Genomic DNA, 20,910 nt, shown 5'->3' with positions numbered 1-20,910 from the left:
AGTGCCTTTACTATGATTCATTCATGTGGGGCCACCAGGTGCTTTAAACTCCATCCCTATTTGCCACTGACAGCTCAAGTACCATTAGATCAGTTGGATTATATGGGTCAAAGTGGTAGAACAGCCTGGGACTCTTGCAGAGTCTTCTCTTCACTGAAATCTAGAAGTTTTCTGAGTCACTTGTAAATTGGCTAGAGTATCATGCCCAGGTGAGAAATGTATTGCCTTCAAAATGCAAATAGGCCCACCAGGCATTGTGCCTCATTCTTACTTATAGATGCCCAACAACTTCTTCTTCATCTAGAAGGATTATCTGTGCATGTCCCATACCACTAGACCAAAAATTTTAATGAGGTAGAGAACTTCGAATTTTTGTTTAATTTTTTTCTATCTTTTGACATGCAAATTCTATAACAAAAAGTCCACAGTGGTTGCTACATCTTGCTCCCTCGCTCCAATCAGCAAACTGTCAATAAAGGAATGGACAAGTGTGATACCCTATGGGAGAGAAAGGTGGTCAAGGTCATTGCCAGGTAAATTGTGATACAAGGCTAGATATTTGATACACTTTGTGTTAGGACAATGAAGGTATATGGTTGGCCTTGCCAGTTAAAAGCAAATTGCCTCTTGTGAGTCTTATCATTAGGTATGGAATTTGGCAAATCAATAGCTGCATACCAGGAAAGAGGGGATGCGTTAATCTGGTTAAGCAGAAAAAAAGAAAGAAGGAAAAGAAAAACACATTTGGTATAATAACCACAATGAAGTCACCAATTGATTAAACCTGTAGTAATCTTCCATTATTCTCCAAGACCCATCCATCTTCTGCACATCCCAAATAAGAGTGTTAAATAATATTCAGTGGGATCCACCACTCACTCATCTTTCAAGTCCTTGATAAATGGCACTAATCTTGGCCCTCTCTCCAAGGATGCAATATTGTTTTAGATTTACTATTCTGCCAGAAAGAGGCAACTCTAATGGCTTTCATTTGGTATCTCCCATCATAATACACCTCATTTCACTGGTTAGGGATTCATTGTGGGGATTCTGACAAGTACTAAGTATATCTATCCCAATTATGCTTTCTGGACCTGGGGAAATGACCACAGGACAGATTCAAGAACCTTTAGGACCTATTGTGAACTGGACTTTGGCTAAAACTCTATTCATCCTCTCATTTCCTTAGACCCATATTTTTACTAGAAGGCCAAAATTATGTTTCAGATCTCCTGGTATCAGTGTCTATTAATCCCTAAAATGTCTATTTCTACATCTACAGCCTAGAAAGTAGCATTTTACTCTATTCAGTCTCTTACTTATTTCTGGGCCTTTCATTTGCAGATAGAAGTAGAAACTGCAAGCAGGTTCTCCATAACATGGATCACAAGTGATGCTCAATCTTCACATAATGTCTTTCTGATTTCTTTAAGGTGAAATGAATGAATTGCAACTGGCTCACCTAGCAGAGGAAGTTCCATAAGGAGGAGATCACATCCTGGTCATTGGCTCCAGGTCCAGCTTTGGCTTTAGGCCCTTAATCCAGACTATTTGGGCTCTGCCTCCCCAGCTTCCAGCTGCTGCTCCTTTCTGCCAGCTCCTCAGTGACTGCCTCCACCTTGAATTTTGAAATGAAAATTTTATGTGATAAAGATGACTCCATGCTGTTGCTTAATCCTGGCACTCAGCTGTTAGTGTGCAAATTTCCAGATCCATGCATAGGATCAGGGACTGGCACTTCTGTACCATCGGGACTGGGTTGCAGCCTGGGGTGGGCTCCTGGTGCTGCAGTAACCAAGCAACCTGGACTGCGTGTGTCTTTCCAGCATCAAATATTGTGGCAGCTCAGGTGGCCTGGGCAAGCCTTGAGGACCACAGCAGTGCAGTTCTGCTGCTTCCCTGCCCTCAGTTGGCCCATCTTGGGAGTAGTTGGTGGCAGAGTCACCCTATGTCTAACTGGGCCTTTCAAATTCAGCTAGGCTTCAGCCACTGGGCGGTTGCAACCATGTTTTTGCACCCCAATTCACCTTCCCTAGAATCACATTGGGAGGATTTCCCAGTAAGGTTTGACTCAGTGGGTCAGCAAGCCCCGTTGACTGCAGATACAGATGCACTTGGTAAAGGAGCACAAGTGCTACCTGACTGGGAGCTGGGAATATTGTGGCCCAAACAGTGGCAATGCAAGAAGCCCTACCTGTCTCTGGAGAGGGCAGCACCCAGCAGCACTTGGCTGCTGAAGGAAAGGGTCTTATCCTTTCCTCCACCTTGCAGTTAAAAGACCTGAGATGTGACTCTTTATTAGAAGTTTATAAATCTTTATTTGCAAACTTTACATGACGGTAGTGAAAAAGACAACCCACACATTCTTCCTTCAGCTTCTAGGGCAGAAGACCAGAAAGACAACTTTTTTAGAGATTCACATGTGATCCCCTGCCTAGCTTTCACTCCTGGATAGGAAACACCACAATTTCATGAACTGGTTGGGACAGTCTGATTTCCATGGTACTTAACCTCAGGCACCTGGGTAGTAGCATCATCAACCATAACATCAGGCATCTGGGTACTCATGTCCTGTAGCTCAACTTCAGGCACCTGGATACTCATGTCCCGTAGCTCAACTTCAGGCACCTGGATACTCATATCCCGTAGCTCAACTTCAGGCATCTGGGTATTTGCATCAAGGCTTTGGACTGCAGCCAGCTCGGTCCTGCTTTTGGAGACACCCTCCTGGGAAGAGGTCATCTCAGAGCCTGGAAGAAGAGCAGTGTGCGTAGGTCACATCTGGGTCTTCAAACCCTCCCTAGGAAAGTATAAGGCAGCAAGCTCTCTGTAGGGTAAGATCCTAGGATACCAGAATGCAGGGTGGAGTCGGCCTTCAGGTTTCTTGCTGTGTGGACAGCCAGGAAACCCTCAGACCCCTCCTAAGAAGCCAGCATTTACTCTGGGTACCCTTCCCTTTTCTAGGCCAGTACCTCCCACTGGAAGCTGCCTGAAATGATCAGCCAGATTTCTGCTCATCTCAGATACATTCTCTTGTTAATAAGACCACCCAAATATCATGAGCTCAGACTCGCCTTCAGGATGCCATTGACACACGTGATGCAGGGTGTGGGTCACAGGTTTGACTTGTGGGATGTGCTCTCCATCAGGGCCTAAATAGGCAACAGGCAAAAGGTGAGGGTAGGAGCTCTCTGAGGTCTTGGAGGACAAGGTAGAGGTAGAGGAAGTAGGTTCATGAGGTGTTTGCCCTGAGAGGTGCCCAGACTGTGAGGAGTGTAGGTAGGGAGGGAAGATGAGGCAGCATCACCTCAACCACCAACAAATAGCACCTCCACCAGCCAAGCCTTCAGGGGAGCTGCTCTTCAAGTCACAAGTGGAACCATTTGGGCAGCTTGGTGAGGTTTCCTATGACCTTCAAGCATGTCTCCTCTCACTACTGTAGTTGCAAGAAGGTCTGGAACTTACCCGAAGTATCCAGGTGGCAGAAGCCTCAATGTGGGCACAGGGCCTCAGTGACAAGAATGCAGAGCTGGAGGTGACAGCAGGAACTGCAACTCAAACTTCCCATTATATGGAAGGCTCACGGCTGAGTCCTACCCACTTGCACCTTTCTCATTGGCTCCCTGGCCCTGCCCACTCTTGCCCTTCTCATCCAATCCCTGGCCCCTGCCCTGGGAGGGAGTTCAAGGCCAATCTAAAATTACCTACACAGTGAGACCCTGTCTCATCCCCCCCCCCAATAGTTTGAGACCAGCCTGGGTAGTTTAGCAACTTAGCGAGTCTGTCTTAAAATAAAAAAGAGTTTATAAAGTCCAGGTGACACAGCCAGGGGGAAAAAGGGGCCAGGGTTCAATCTCTAGTACAATAAATCAATAGTTTTAAAAGAAAAAATGAAGTTATAGGTGGGCATACTAGCATGCACCTGTAATACCAACATTCTGATAAGCTGAGACAAGAGGACTGTAAGTTCAAGGCCTGCCTGGGCAACTTAGTGACTTTGTCACTAAATAAAAAGTAAAAATATCTGAGGTTGTACCTGAGTGTTAATGATCTGGTTTCAATCACCAGTAATGGGGCTGAGGATTTAGCTCAGTGGCATTGCACCTGCCTCAAAAGCACAAGGTCCTGAGTTCAATCCCCAGTACCGGAAAAAAACAAAACACAATCCATTCAATCACGAGTAACCCCCCAAAAGATAAAGTTATTGCTCCAGGTTCGGTAGTTGGATTGTGATGCCCAGACTCAGTACAAAGAGAGCCAGAATTTAGATAGACTCCTCCTTGTATTCTCTGTGAGAGATCTGTAGGCTAAGAAAGTGTCCAAGAAACTGCAGGTGTCTAACAGTGTCAAAGGTCTTAAGACTTAAACAGAATATGAATAAATGGCAAAGAAAGGCAAAAATCCCTCTATGGAAGTTATAGAATGGAGTTATAAACTTTAGTGGGTAAGCACGACAAATAGGTGAGTATATAAAAAACAAGGACCTGGGCTCCATAACCTTCCCATCAAACACAACAACTGAAAATTCAAATTTCTGGTGCTATTTTTTCCATTAAGTTTATTATTAGTACATTTTAGGTATACAATACAGTTACATTCATCATTGGGATCTTATACCTGTACATGATGTAACTTGGTTCTTAGTTTTTCCCCATTCCTCTGCCCTCCTTTCACCCCCTCCACCCTTCCCTATTTACAAAGACTTTGTTTCCATTCTGGCACCATTTTTGATGCTAAAAAATCCAATCCAGAATTCCCATGAAAATCTCTAGTCTATTTTTTATACCAGAATAATGCAGTTATTTCTTAGTGGGCGAAAGAGGATACTTGCAGTTTTATGTATGTTATTGCGATATGAGGGTGCATGCATATGTGGATGGGTGCCTCTGTGTGTGTGTGTGTGTGTGTGTGTGTGTGTGTGTGTGTGTAGATCTTTCATTCCCTTGACATTTCAGAATTGGGTATAGAAACATTTAAGGGAAGTAGAACAATAGTATGACCAATTATGCTAAAATCCTAGCAAGGCTGTACATGGTGGTGCATGTCTGTAATCCCAGCATTGTAGCAGGGTAAATGAAGAGGATGGTAAATTCAATCTCAGCCTAGGGAATTTAGCATGTTAGCCAGATCCTGTCTCAAAATAAAGAAAATGAAAAGGTTTGGGGCTGTAGCTCAGTGTGAAGACACTGGGTTCAATTCTCAGTACAAAAAAGAAATTCTAGCTAATGCAAACTAACCTATAGTGATGGAAATGATAGAGCATTTGCTTGGGGATGGGAATGGAGGAAGAAATATAATGGAAAGAGGAGCTAGGAAGCTCTTGAGGATAATGGAAATAAACATTGTTTTGATTGTAGTAATGGTTTTACTGGTGTATCTATATAGGTTAACAGTGATGAAATTCACACATTTTAACATATGGAGTTTCTTGTACATCCAATATTCATTAATATGGTTATAGAATCCATGACTTGAATTTTTTTTCTTCAAAAATTCCTGCTTTGCTCCATTGTCCTCTAGCTTTCAGTAATGCTTTTGAGAATTTTTGGACCATTCTGATCTTAATATTTGGGAAGTGTTCTTGAATTACTTTATTATTCTCTCCCATCTGAAATCTCTTCCATCTTTCTAGAATTCCTTGTTATTAAGAAGTTGACTTTCTTGGTCTTCTTTTTGTTTTTGTTTTTTTGGTACTGGGGATCAAACTTGGGTCCTTGTGCTTGCGAGGCAGGCAGCAGAACCACTGAGCTAAATCCCTGGCCCAAAATATAACTATTGGTGATCCCAGCACTTGCCTTTAACATTGTTTTTTTTTTTTTAGTACCGGGGATTGAATGCGGGTCCTTGTGCTTGTGCAGCAGGAGGCAAAACCACTGAGCTAAATCCCCAGCCCTTCTTGGTCTTCTTTTTCATCCTTTATTTTATTCTGTCTCCTGACCAGGAAGGCTTGGGAACTAAAAACTTACCTGGAGCTCTGAGCAAGTCTGTTCACCTCTCCTTAATCTTCTTTCAGGGAGATACTTCAAGAACTTCACTTGGGAGCCCCTGTGCAGTATCATTAGGTCTTTACCTAGTCATTCCTTTTTCAAGGCCATTCTTTGAGAAAGTAGGGGGTTGAATCCCATGGAGGAGGGTCACTCCCCTCATGATAGGAACTTGCTCTTTTCTGTCCGCTGGACACAATAGTTCTGGACATTTAAGCACATACCCCCTCACCCAGGTTACTACTGTCCACTTAGGAAGAAAACAGAACATCTTTCTCTGATGCTTTCCTTTCTGGACAGACAGGGGGGCTAAGAACAGGTGCTTCCAAAGTCAGCCCAACCTCCAGCAAGTGCCCAAGTCTGTAAATGGCTTGGAACCCGATTTCTGTAAATTTTTGAAGTAATCAGACTTTAATTACTTTTAAACTTTCTGCCTGATGTCCAATCCATGTAAATTACTGTCTATGTGATTAGTGTCTATGAGGATTCTAAGGATTTTGTGGGGTTTAAATGGGTTAACGGTTAAACGTACTCCAAGTATAAAGTTCACTAGATGTGTATTTTTATTTTCAGAAAGATAAATGTGGAAGTTCTACAGTTAAGTGTGTGAACATAAGATGAATAATATGAGAAGGGAATATTTAATTCTCATGATTTCTTATGTAATATTATTTAAAAAAAATTTTATTGGTACTTTTTAGGTATACAATATAATGACATTCATCATTCGAAATTTGCACCTTTACATAATCTCTCTTGTCTCTTATTTTTCCCCCTTTCCCTGCCCTCCCTTCAACCCTTCCAGCCCTCCCTATTTACAAAGACTTTGTTTCCAGTTTTTCATTTTCTCATATTAATTCCACTCCCTTCTTTCCTTTCCCCTACCCCTCCCACTTCCTCTTCCCCTTTGCCCCTTTTCTTCTTATTTGACATTATATATTATAACTTTTAGTCATTATTTACACTTTCAGTTTCTCATACTAGAGAAATTGTTTGGTATTTACACATGTGTGTCCTATTTATTTCACTTAAGAGTATCACCTCAATGTACATCCATTTAGCTATAAATATCTCTAATATTTCATTTTTTATGGCTGCATAGTACTCCATTTTTATTAAAAAACCCCACATTTTCTTTATCCAGTCTCCAGTTGATGGACATTTGGGATGTTTCCAAGTTTTAGCTATTACAAACTGTGCTGCTATGAACATGGGTGCACATATATCACTGTGGCATGATTCTTTTAATTCTTTGGGAAAGATCCCCAGCAGGGGAATAGTGGGGTCAAGTAGGACTTCTAGTCTTAGTTCTTTGAGGTATCTCCATACTGATTTCCACAGTAGTTGCACCAGTCTACACTCCCATCAGCAGTGGAGCAGGGTTCCTCTTTCCCCACAGCCCTGCCAGCACTTGTTATTGGCTGATTTCATGATAGCAGCCATTCTTTCTGGGGTGAGGTGGAATCTCAATTTTGTTTTCATTTAATCTCTTGAATGACCAGCGATGTTGAACATTTTTTCATATGTTTATTTGCTATTTCTACTTCTTTGTCTGAGAAATGTCTGTTCACTTCAGATGCCCATTTTCAGATTGGGTCTTTAAATTTTGGAGGTCTGATTTTTAAAAATTCTTTGTAGATTCTAGATAGTAGACCTTTGTCTGAGGAACAGCAGGTGAACATTTTGTCCCACATTGTGTGTTGTCTCTTCACTCTGTTGGTGGTTTCTCTTGCTATTCAGAAGCTTTTTAGTAAGAAGAGATCCCACTTGTTGATTGTTTGTGCTAGTTCATGGTCAACTGAGGTTTTGTTCATAAAATCTTTTACTACGCCGACGTCTTCAAGAGTTCTACCTAACTTCTGTTCCAGCTGGTTCAGCATTTCTGTTTTAATATTTAGATCTTTCATCCATTTTAATTTTAGTTTAGTGCATGGTGAGAGATATAGATCTAGTTTTTTTTTGTATTAAATTCTTTTATTGGTACATTGTAGGTATACAGCACAATTACATTTCTCATTGGGAATTGTACCTTTATATAATGCATCTTGGTTCTTATTTTTTCCCCATTCCTAGCCCTCCCTTCACCCCCTCCACCCTTCCTTATTTACAAAGACTTTATTTCCATTTTTTCCATTTCTCATCATTTTTTCCTTTCCCTTCTTTCCTTTCCCTTGTGCCTCCCACTACCCCTACCCCTTTGGACCTTTTCTTCCTATTTTACATTATCGATTATTCATTCTAATAATTGGTACATTTTAGGTATACAATATAATGACATTCATCATTGGAAATTTGCACCTTTACATAGTCTCTCTTGGTTCTTATTTTTCATCCTTGCCCAGCCCTCCCTTCAACCCCTCCAGTCCTCCCTATTTACAAAGATTTTGTTCCTATTTTTCCATTAGGTCTAGTTTTAATATTTGGCAAGTTGAAACCCAATGTTTCCAGCACCATTTATTTATTTTTTCCCATTAAGTTTATTGGTACATTTTAGGCATAAAATACAGTTACATTCATCACTGGGATCTTGTACCTTTACATGATGTATCTTGGTTCTTATTTTTTTCCCCTTCCCCTGCCCTCCCTTCACCCCTTCCACCCTTTCTTATTTGCAAAGACTTTGTTTCAATTTTTTTCCTTTTCTCATATTTTTTCTTTTCCCTTCTTTCCTTTCCCCTACCCCTCCCACTTCCCCTACTCCTTTAGACCTTTTCTTTCTATTATGCAATATCAATTATACATTTTTAAAATTACAATATCAAAATTTAGAGGACATTACCACAGATTTTACAGAATTTAAAGCGATATAGAAAGCATATTACAAAAATCTTTTTTGAAGTAAATTTGACAACTTCTAAGAAGTATCTTGGAAGACTAATGAAACTGACTTTGGAGGAAATATAAAATTTGAATAGCATCTATTAAAGAAAGTATATTCCTAGCTTGAAAACCTACCTATATGACAACAACAGGCTCATAAACATTTTAACTGATGAATTATATCAAACATTTAAAGCAGAAAAAAGGAGGAACACTTCTCCCCTCATTTTAGGAAATCAACATTGTGCTAATACTAAAACTGGATAAAGATAATAGAAGAAAAAAATATGAACATAGGTAAAAATTTGTTTAACAAAACAAACTATTAGAAGTCAGATCTGGAAGTATGTACTAAGTGGTTTTATTATAGGGATGACAGTGTTGGTTCAGCATTGGAAGATCCACCCCCATAAGTCATCATTTAAACAGAGGAAAGGAAAAAGCCATATGATCCTGTCAGTAGTTGCAGAAAAAGTATTGGACTAAATTCTACAGCTGTTTATGATAAAATCTATCTGGAGACTAGAAGTAGAACAGAACCTTCTCAAAAGATAAGCCATGTACTCCATACTTCCAGCAAAAACACCTTATATGAATGGAAAAGATACAATGCTTTCTCCCTAAGGTGGGGAACAAGGGCAGATATGCCTACTCTTAATCCATCCATTAAACTTTGAAACATAGGCCCAAACCAAAATAGTCTGGCAATAAAAAGAAACAATTAGCATAGGATTGGCAAAGTAGAAGTAAAATCTTTATATGTAGATGAAATGACCATCTACAGAGAAAATACTAAGAAATCTCTAGCAACCCCTAGAACTTGTACTTGAATCTAGCAGGATTAGAAAACACAAGGTATATATAAAAATTCAAGTCTAAGTATACTTGCTATAAATGAAAAATTGGATATTGAAATTTAAAAGTTATGTAAGAGTACAAAGGAAGAAAAGGTCCAAAGGGGTAGGGGTAGTAGGATGGGCAGGGGAAAGGAAAGAAGGGAAAGGAAAAATGCTTAGAAATGGAAAAATGGAAATAAAGTCTTTGTAAATAGGGAAGGGTGGAGGGGGTGAAGGGAGGGCTAGGAATGGGGAAAAAATAAGAACCAAGATGCATTATGTAAAGGCACAATTCCCAATGAGAAATGTAATTGTGTTGTATACCTACAATGTACCAATAAAAGAATTTAATAAAGTGCAAAAAAAAAAAAAAAAAGAGTACAAAGGACCTAGAAAAGTAAAAAGAAAAAAAAAGGTAAAAAAACAGTGTTGGAAGACATTTGTTACCTAATTTTAAGACTTCCTCTAAAGCTACAGTAATCAAGGCAGTGTTGGTATAAGGAAAGACATATAGATCATTGGAATAAAATAGAGAATCTAGAAATAGAACCACACATATATAGTCCACTGAGTTTTGAAAGATTATTTAACATTAACATTTTATAGAACATAAGCTCAACTCAAGAGTAGAGGAAAAGATAGTGTTTTCAGCAAATGGTAATAGAACACCTGATATCCATATATAAAAAATTAACCTCAACCCTTTATTTCCATACATAAAAATAACTTGAAAGGATCTATGAACCTAAATATGAAAGACTAAAACTGTAAAACTTTAAGAAGAAATTATAAGGGAAAATGTTCATGAATTTAGGTTAGGCAAGAATTTCTAGGATACAAAAAACATGATGTATAGAAAATAATTGATAAAAGAGATTTCATCAAAATTTTGAACTTTAAATGACATTGTTAAGAAAATGAAAAGTAGTCCTTAAACAGACCATATTTATAATACATATAACCTATGACCAGAATATATAAAGAACTCTTACAGCTCATTAATAGACAAGCCAATTAAAAAGTACACACAAGAAGATGATAAATAGCCAGTACAGCACAAGAAAAGGTATGCAACGCTAGAGTCAGAAAAATACTAATCAGTACAATAACAAGATCATATTATACACTCATTAGGGAGATGAAGTCAAAAGTTTTAAAAGAACTTCTAATGTCAGCTTAGGTGTGAACAAGTTAGAACTTTCTATTTTTTTTTGGTATTGGGGATTGAACTCAGGACTTTGTGCTTGCAAGGCAGGTGCTGGAACCACTGAGCTAAATCCCTGACCCTAGAAATTTCTAATACTGTTAATGTGAATGTAAAATGATAAAACCATTTTGGAAAACAATATAGAAATTTCTCGTATTACTATTAAGAACCAACAATTCTGTTCTTAAGTTTTTACTTAAAAGAAATGAAAACACATGTTCACAATAGATTTGTACATACAAGTTGACTATCCCTTATCTGAAATTCTTGAGACCAGAAGTGTTTTGGATTTTGGTTTGAAATCTACTTGATCTGCAAAGAGGATAGCTACTCCTGCTTTTTTTCGGGTTTCTGTTGCATAGAGTATTGTTTTTCACCCTTTAACTTTCAGTCTATGAGTTTCTTTTTGAATTAAGTGTGTTTCTTCCATGCAGCATATTGTTGGATTTTGCTTCTTGACCCATTCTGCCAGTCTATTTCTTTTGACTGGTGAATTGAGACTATTAGCATTGATGGTTATAACTGGTAGGTATTGACTTATCATTGTCATGACTTTTTCTTTTTGTTGGATTCTCCCTCTGTGTTTAATTTCTTGTCACGCCTGACTTATTCATTCTGCTGGGCTTCCTGGGGTTGTGATCCTCATTGTCTTTTCCTAGGGTATTGTCTAAAATTTTTTGGAGTACTGGTTTGGTATTCATGAAGTTCCTAAGGTGCTCTTTGTCATGAAAGTATCTTATTTCTCCATCAATTTTGAAAGATAATTTTGCAGGGTACATCAATGTGGGTTGGAGGCTGTTTTCCTTTAGGGCTTGGAATACATCACTCCAAGCTCCTCTTGCCTTGAGGGTTTGCATTGAGAAGTCTGCTGTAATTCTGATGGGCTTTCCTTTGTATGTGATTTGTTTCTTTTCTCTAACTGCTTGTAGAACTTTGTTCTTCTGTTGAGTTTCTGGAATCTTAACAATGATATGTCTATGTGTAGATTTTGTTTGATCAAGGCTTTTTGGAGTCCTATATGACTCACTTATCTGTATGTCAAGTTCTTTTTTAAAAAAAAATTATTTATTTATTTATTTATTTATTTATTTATTTATTTGTATGTCAAGTTCTTTTCCTCTGCTTGGGAAGTTTTCTGCCATCACTTCTGTGAACAGTTTTTTTTTTAAATGTCATCTATACTCTCTCCTGTTTCTTTATTGACTCCAATCAGTCTTATGTTATTCTTGTTTGCATTGTCTAGCAGCTGCTGGATTGATTTCTCATGGTCCTTTACAATTTTACAGCAATTTTTCTTTTCCTGGTCACTAATTACAGTCTTATCTTCTATATCTGAAATTCTGTCCTCACATTGGCTCATTCTGCTGCATAAGCTTTCAATGGAGTTTTTAATCTCCTGGAAATCTGTTTGTGTCCTTTCTAGATTTATTAATCATGTCTTGCACTATGGGCACAATCTCTGCTGTTATCTGAGAAGTTATTTCTGATTTCATTTTTTCCAGATCCTCTTTTGTTGCCAATTTAGGGAGTCCAGGTGGTGGAGTATCAGATTTTTCCATCTCATTGCCCTTTGGGGTTGCTTTAGGTGATCTGGAAGTCTGTTTGTCCTTAAGTGGATCTGCTAGTTCTGATAGTTGATTAATTTTCAATTTAATTGTATCATACTTGTTCTCTGCTTCTTTTTTCAGAGTTTTAAAATGCTCCAAATTTTCTTTTTGTTGTTCCATCTGTTTCTCATTCATTTTCATTTTAATTTTATTGTCATGAGCTTCATCTTCCAAGGTTCCAATATCTACAGATTTGTGTTCTTCTATATTCTCAAGTTCTCGAATTTCAGAAATATTTTTTCTTATTTTCATCTTTAACTCTTTATAATGTAGTTGGAACCTTTTAAGAGGTTCTTCATTTTGCTTAAAATTCTTTTCACGGGCAGAGAAATGTTGCTTAAGATTTACTAACTGGGTTTTCTTATTTTCAACTTCATTCTCCAAGTTGCTTATTTCAGAATCCAAATCTCTGCTTAGGATCCAAGGTCTTGTATTTTCTGATAAATAATAATGTCCTGCAAAAACCTGATCACTATCAGCGGTAAAAGCTTCTGTACAATTTTTGGGTGGCTGCTGGGACTGCATTACTGCATGAGCTACAGCATTACTCTTGATTAGCAGCACAGTCTCTATGTTTCTCATGTCAATCAGGCTATTTGCAACAACTGCATTGTCTATTTCTAATGCTGTCAGAACTGTTGGAAACTCTGGATGATGAACAGCTCTGTGTCTTACATCATATAACTCATTCTGAAATTCAGAAACTATTATCTGTGAGGTCCCAGGAGAATAAAATCTTTTCATTAATGCCTGAAGGACTCTTTCATAAGCATGATTATGGCAGCAGTAGGCTTAAAGAAGTCCTTTCAAGGGGCCGGGGATTTAGCTCAGTGGTTCTGGTGCCTGCCTCACAAGCCCAAGGTCCCAAGTTCGATCCCCAGTACCAAAAAAAGTGTCATTTCAATCCACTTTGTTTTGGGCTGGGGATTTAGCTCAGTAGTTCCATCGCCTGTCTCGAAAGCGCAAGGTCCTGAGTTTGATCCCTGGTACCAAAAAAGAAAAAAAAAAAAGAAGTCCTTTCAAGCAGGATTCAACAGCCAAGGCAAACTTGGGGTCCTGAAGATGCATGCAAGCTCCTAAAGGGCTTACAGGTTTATGGGTAAAATATCCCCATCGGTAAGCATCATCTGTTGCTTCCAGAAGAGCTGGAACATGAGGACCAAACTGTTTTAGTCGATCAGTTTTACTATCTTTTAATTCTTTCAGTTGCCTCTTATTATAGTTCAGTGCGTGCTTCACATCTAATTCTTCTCTCCTAATACAGGCATATTCTTCTCTGCCCTTTTCTATGGCCTGCTGAAATGGCTCCATCTCTTGATTGACTGAATTCTCTTGGTTCTGAAAGGCCTTTAATCTCTCTTTTAACCAATATATATTTTTTGCCTTTCCAACCATTCTGTCTCCAAAAATTGATCAGCACTTTTTTAAAGTTCCTCAATTCTTTTACAAAGCTGCTCGCCATCTTTCTTTAATGCTTTATATTCATTTAGGGAACAGTTATATAAAACCTCAGCTTCATTATAGTCCTTTTTCTTAGCAGTGACACCTGCTTTTAATGCCTTACATTCTAGTGCTCGTGCATTTGTCTCTTGACTAATCTTTCCAGTTTATCCTGAATATTCTTGTATTTTTTTCTGCTTCATTAAGCCTCGGGAAGTCTCCGCTGCCACAGCGACCGGGGCAGGGAGCCCAGGGTCCAATTCAGGACCGTCCACGCATGTGCCCCGCCCCCTCGCGCTCCCTGTGAGCTGTCTTTCCATTTTCTGATATCATTTTCAAACTCTCTTTTCAGAGTGCTATAGTTTTCAGGGAAGAAGTCTTTGATTTCTTTTGTTAGGTTGATTCCTAGGTATTTCATTTTTTTGGATGCTATTGTGAAAGGAATTGTTTGCCCTATTTCTCAGTGAGTCTGTTGTTCGTATAGAGAAAAGCTATTGATTTTTGTGTGTTGACCTTGTATCCAGCTACTCTACTGTATTTGGTTATTAAGTCTAGAAGACTTTTGGTGGAGTTCTTGGGGTCTCCTATATAAAGTATCATGTCATCTACAAATAATGACAATTTGATTTCTTCATTTCCTATCTTTATTCCTTTTATTTCTTTCTCTTGTCTAACTGCTGTGGCTAATGTTTCCAAAACTATACTGAACAGGAGTGGTGATAGCGGACATACTTGTCTTTTTCCTGATTTTAGTGTAAAGGATTTCAGTTTTTGACCATTTAGTATGATATTGGCTGTTGGTTTTTCATAGATGGCTTTTATCAGATTGAGGTAGAGACAGTCTATTCCAATTTTTTGTAGGGTTTTTATCATAAATGCATGTTGGATTTTGTCAAATGCTTTTTCTACTTCTATTGAGATGACCATATGGTTTTTGTCCTTGGCTCTATCGATACAGTGTATTACATTGATTGATTTGCGTATGTTGAACCATCCCTGAATCTCTGGGATGAATTCCGCTTGGTCAGGGTGTATGATCTTCTTGATGATCTTTTGCATTCTATTTGCCAGTATCTTATTAAGGATTTTTGCATCTATGTTCATTAATGAGATTGGCCTATAGTGCTCTTTTTCGACTGGGTCTTTCTCTGCTTCGGGGATCAAGGTGATGCTTGCTTCTAGGAATGAACTCAGGAGTATTGCTTCCGTTTCAATTTCGTTGAAGTGTTTAAACAGTAGTGGCAATAGTTCCTCTCTAAATGTCTTGTAGAATTCAGCACTGAAGCCATCAGGACCCGGGCTTTTCTTTGTTGGTAAGTTTTTAATTACATTTTTAATTTCATTGGTTGATATTGGGTTGTTCAGAATTTTTAGGTCTTCTTCGTTCAACTTTGGTAATTCATACATATCTAGGCATCTGTCCATTTCTTCTGTTTTCCATCTTATTGGCATATAGGTTCTCAAAATAGGTATTGATGATCCTCTGGATTTCTGCTGGGTCCATGGTAATCTCACCCTTTTCATTTTTAATTGCATGGATTTGGGCCTTTTCTTTCCTTTTTCTGATAAGGTTGGCTAAGGGTTTGTCAATTTTGTTTATTATTTTGAAGAATCAACTCTTTGGTTCATTGATTTTTTTGTATTATTCTCTTTTTCTCTATTGCATTGGTTTCTGCTCTGATCTTTACAATTTCTTCCCTTGTGTGAACTTTGGATTCGTCCTGCTCTTCTTTTTCTAGAAGTTTGAGGTTCAACATTAGGTTATTTGAGCTTGCTCTGTTTTCCTAATATGAGTATTCACTGCTACAAATTTCCCTCATAAGAATGCTTTCATTGTGTCCCATAAATTCCAATATGTTGTACTGGCATTGTCATTTAATTGTAGAATTTGTCTGATTTCTTGTTTAATTTCCTCTGTGACCCATTGGTTGTTTAGGAGTGTGTTTAGGAGTGTGTAATTTCCATGTGTTTATGAAATTCTTGTGGTTTCCTTTGCCATTGATCTCCAATTCCTTTTTTTTTTTTACCAGTTTAATATATATATTTATTGATACATTTTAGGTATAAAATCCATTTACATTTATCATTGGCTGTTTGTACTAGAACATGATGAATCTTAGTTTTTATTTTTCTCCCATTATCTGTGCACCCTTCACCCCCTCCACCCTTCCCTATTTACACAGAGTTTGATTCCATTTTTTTTCTCATAATTTTTTCTTTTCCTTTCCCCTTTCCCTTCCACCATCCCCAAACTCTTGGACCTTTTCTTATTTCAAATTATCAATTATTCATTTTAATCATTTTCATCCTTATTTACACTTTCAATTTCCCACACTAGAGAAGCTATTTGGTATTTACACATGTGTGTTCTATTTATTTCACTTAGAGTATGGCCTCAATATGCATCCATTTAGTTATAAATGTCTCTAGTTTCTCATTCTTTATGGCTGAGTAGTACTCCATTTTATAAAAAACCACATCTTCTTTATCCTTCCAAGCTTTAGCTATTATAAACTGTGCCACTATAAACATAGGTGCATATATATCGCTGTGGTATGATTCTTTTAATTCTTTGGGGAAGATACCCAGTAGGGGAATAGCTGGGTCAAATGGGACCTGTAGTCTTAGTTCTTTGAGGTATCTCCATACTGATTTCCACAGTGGTTGCACCAATCTACATTCCCACCAATAATGGAGAAGGGTTCCTTTCTCTCCACACCCCTGCCAGCATTTGTTATTGGTTGATTTCTTGATAGCAGCCATTCTTTGTGGGGTGAGGTGGAATCTCAGTGTTGCTTTCATCTGCATCTCTCAAAAGACTAGCTATGTTGAACATTTTTTCATATATTTATTTGCTGTTTTTACTTCTTTGAGAAATGTCTGTTCATTTTGGATGCCCATTTTTGAACTGGGTCTTTGAATTTGGGGGGGGGTCTGATTTTTTTCAGTTGTTTATATATTCTTGTTAGTAGACCTTTGTCTGAGCTACAGCTGCTAAATATTTCTTCCCACATTGTAGGTTGTCTCTTAGCTCTGTTGGTAGTTTCTCTTGCAGTGCAGAAGCTTTTTAATATGATGAGATCCCAGTTGTTGATTTTTTGTGCTAGCTCCCATAAATTTGAAGATTTGTTCATAAAGTCTTTTCCTATGCCAATGTCATCAAGAGTTCTACCTAACTTATCTTCCACCAAGTTTAGTGTTTCTGCCTTAATATTTAGATCTTTAATCCACTTTGATCTTAGTTTAGTGCACGGTGATAGGTATGAGTCTAGTTTTAGTCTGACAGGTTGAAATCCAGTTTTTCCAACACCATTTATTAAATAGGCTATCTTTCCTCCTGTGAGGGTGGTTGGCTCCTTTGTCAAAGGTGAGGTGGCTGAGTATGTCTGGAGTTGTTTCTGCATCTTCTAATCTATTCCACTGATCTTCAGGTCTGTTTGTTTGCCAGTACCATGCTGTTTTTATCACAGTAGCTTTGTAGTATAGTTTCAAGTTGGAGATTGTGATATTGCCAGCCATGTCTCTATTGCCTAGAATTGCTTTTGCTATTCTAGGTTTCTTCTGCTTCCAAATGAATTTTGGGATTGTTTTCTCTAGTTCTGTGAAGTATATTGTTTGAATTTCAATTGGCATTGCATTGATTCTATATAGTAGTTTTGGAAGTATGGCCATTTTCACTATATTGATCCTTCCTACCCAGGAACAAGGGATATCTTTCCATTTTCTTATATTCTCTTCAATGTCCTTCTTCAGAGTGCTGTAGTTTTCAGTGTAGAGGTCTTTGGCTTCCTTTGTTAGGTTGATTCCTAGATATTTCATTTTTTTAAATGCTATTGTAAAAGGAATCATTTCCCTAATTTCTCTCTCAATGGGTGTGCTATTTGTGTATGAGAAGGCTATTGTTTTTTGAGTGTTGACCTTGTATCCAGCTACTCTACTGAATCTGTCAATTAGGTCTTTGACTGAGTTTATTGGATCTTCTATGTAAAATATCATATCATCAGCAAATAATGACAGTTTCACTTCTTCCTTTCCTGTCTTTATTCCTTTTATTTCTTTCTCTTTTCTAATTGCTGTGGCTGTTTCCAGAACAATATTGAACAGAAGTGGTGATAGTGGGCATCCTTGTCTTGTTCCTGATTTTAGGGTGAAAGTTTTCAGGTTTTGACCATTTAGTATGACGTTGGCTGTTGGTTTTTCATAGGTAGCCTTAATCAGGTTGAGATAAAGACTTCCTATTCTAATTTTCTGTAGCATTTTTATCATGAATGGGTGTTGGATTTTGTCAAATGTTTTTTCTGCATCTATTGAGATGTTCATGTGGTTTTTGTCCTTGACTCTGTTAATGTAGTGTATTACATTTATTGATTTACAGATGTTGAACCATCCTTGCATCCCTGGGATAAATCTGACTTGGTCAGGGTGTATGATCTTCTTGATGACACTCTGTATTCTGTTTGCCAGTATCTCATTGAGGATTTTTGCATCTATGTTCATTAGGGAGATTGGTCTCTAGTTCTCTTTTTGGGTGGTCTTTCCCTGGTTTTGGAATCAAAGTAACACTTGCTTCCAGGAATGAATTTGGAAGCCTTGCTTCCCTTTCATTTCCTTGATGAGTTTAAAGAGTAATGGTGATAGTTCTTCTTTAAATGTCTTGTAGAATTCAGGAGTGAAGCCATCAGGACCTGGGGTTTTCTTTGTTGGTAAGTTTTTTATTACATTTTCAATTTCACTCATTGTTATTAGGGTGTTTAGAATTTTTATATCTTCATTTAATTTTGACAATTTGTATGTATCTAGGAATCTGTCCATTTCTTTTGTGTTTTCCATTTTATTAGAGTACAGGTTCTCAAAGTAGGTATTAATGCTTCTCTGGATTTCTGCTGGATTTGTTGTGGCTTCACCTTTTTCATTCTTAGTTGCATGGATTTGAGCCTTTTCTTTCCTTTTTTTGATATGGTTGGCTAAAGGTTTATTGATTTTATTTATTATTTCAAAAAACCAACTCTTTGATTCATTGATTTTTTTTGGTATCATTCTCTTAGTCTCCATTGCATTGATTTCCACTCAGATCTTTATAGTTTTCTTTCTTGTATGAGCTTTGGGTTTGTTATGCTCTTCTTTTTCTAGGAGCTTGAGGTTCTGCATTAAGTTATTTAACTGAGTTCTCTCTGTTGTCCTAATATGGGTGTTCACTGCTATGAATTTCCAGTGTAGAACTGCTTTCATTGTGTCCCACAGATTCCTGTATGTTGTACTGGCATTATCATTTACTTGTAGAAACTGTCTAATTTCTTCTTTAATTTCCTCGGTGACCCATTGGTTGTTCAGGGGGGTGTTGTTCAATTTCCATGTGTTTGTGGGAGTTTTGCAGTTTCTTATGTTATTGATCTCCAATTGTATTGCACTATGGTCTGATAACTGCAATTACTTTGCATTTACTTAAATATATTTTGTGAGCAAGTATGTGGTCTATTTTGGAGAACAAACTGTGTGCAGCTGAAAAGAATGTGTATTCTGATTTTGTGGGGTGGAACACTCTGTAAACATGTGTTAAATCCATTTGTTCAAGAGTTTGGTTGAGTTCTAGTATTTCATTATTTTTTTTTGTCTAGTTGATCTATCTATTTGTGTCAGTGGGGTATCGCAGTCCCTCACTACTGTAGTATTAGTGCTTTTTTGATTTTTCAAGTCTGTTAATATTTGTTTTATATAGTCGGGTGCACTAATATTTGGTGCATATATATTTATAATTGTCATCTCTTCCTCTTGGATGTTCCCTTTCCAAAAGTGTAGTGGTATTCTTTGTCTCTCTTAATTAGTGTTGATTTGAAATCCATTTTATCTGCAAATAGGATAGCTACTACTGCTTTTTTTTGGTTCCTGTCACGTGGAGTATTGTTTTCACCCTTTAACTTTCAGTCTATGAGTTTCTTTTTCAATTAAGTGTGTTTCTTATATGCAGCATATTGTTGGATCTTGCTTTTTGACCCATTGTGCCAGTCTATTTCTTTTGATTGGTGAACTGAGACCATTAACATTGATGGTTATAACTGATATGTATTGACTTATCCTTGTCATGACCTTTTCCTGTTCTTGGATTCTCCATTTTTAGATTTAATTTCTTGTCTTGCCTGATGGTTTCCTTCTTTTGGGCTTTGTGGGGGTGTGACCCTCATTGTCTTTTCTTAGAATATTGTTTAAAAGTTTTTTGAGTGCTTGTTTGGTATTCATGAAATTCCTCCAGTGTTTTTTGTCCTGAAAGTATCTTATTTCTCCATCAACTTTTTTTTTTTGTACCGGGGATCAAACTCGGGTCCTTGCACTTGTGCAGCAGGTGATGAAACCACTAAGCTAAATCCCCAGCTATCCCTCAATTTTGAAAGATAGTTTTGCAGGGTACATCAATCTGGGTTGGAGGTTGTCTTCTCTTAGGGCTTCAAATACTTCACTCCAGGCTCTTCTTGACTTGAGGATTGTGTTGAGAAGTCTGCTGTGATTCTGATGGGCTTTCCTTTGTATGTGATTTGTTTCTTTTCCCTAACTGCTTGTAGTATTTTGTCCTTCTGTTGGTGCAGGTGTTTGAGTTTCAGAGTGTTCCATCTCATTGCCCCTTGGGGTTTTCTTTGGTGATCTGGAAGCCTGGTTTTGAGTCTTGTTTAAGTGTTTTCTCATTTCAACTGTTGCAGTCTGCTGCACCTTTATTTTGGTGACTCTTTACTCTGCCAGTGGGGTTCAATTCTCACCAAGCCTCAGAGAGGCCTTCTCTCTGGTGCTCACCACTGTGCTAATTCCTGGGTTCAAAATGATTGACTGCCTTCTGGATCTCTGTGCTGGGCTGTTGTCTGGGTGGGATTCTGGCTGAGTCCTGCATGCACTTAGCGATGGTATCTGGGCAGGCTTCTGGTTGGGGCCTCAGCATACTTAATGATGGTATCTGGTGTACCTGAGTTTTTGATATTGCCTTGAGATAATCCAAGTACAGTCCAGCTAGGATGAGGTCACTGTGGTCCTAA

General features: G+C 38.0%; 1 pseudogene; it reads right to left on the bottom strand.

The window, feature by feature from the left end:
• Window positions 1–2,342: 2,342 nt before the first annotated feature.
• LOC101704006 (structural maintenance of chromosomes protein 6-like) lies at window positions 2,343–14,173 on the bottom strand (annotated as a pseudogene).
• Window positions 14,174–20,910: the final 6,737 nt, after the last annotated feature.

Source organism: Heterocephalus glaber, unplaced genomic scaffold (genome assembly GCF_053883595.1).
Source record: "Heterocephalus glaber isolate CG9 unplaced genomic scaffold, H.glaber_assembly_v1.0 deba00001504, whole genome shotgun sequence".
Classification (NCBI taxonomy): Eukaryota; Metazoa; Chordata; class Mammalia; order Rodentia; family Bathyergidae; genus Heterocephalus; species Heterocephalus glaber.
This window is presented reverse-complemented; position numbering and strand designations above follow the sequence as displayed.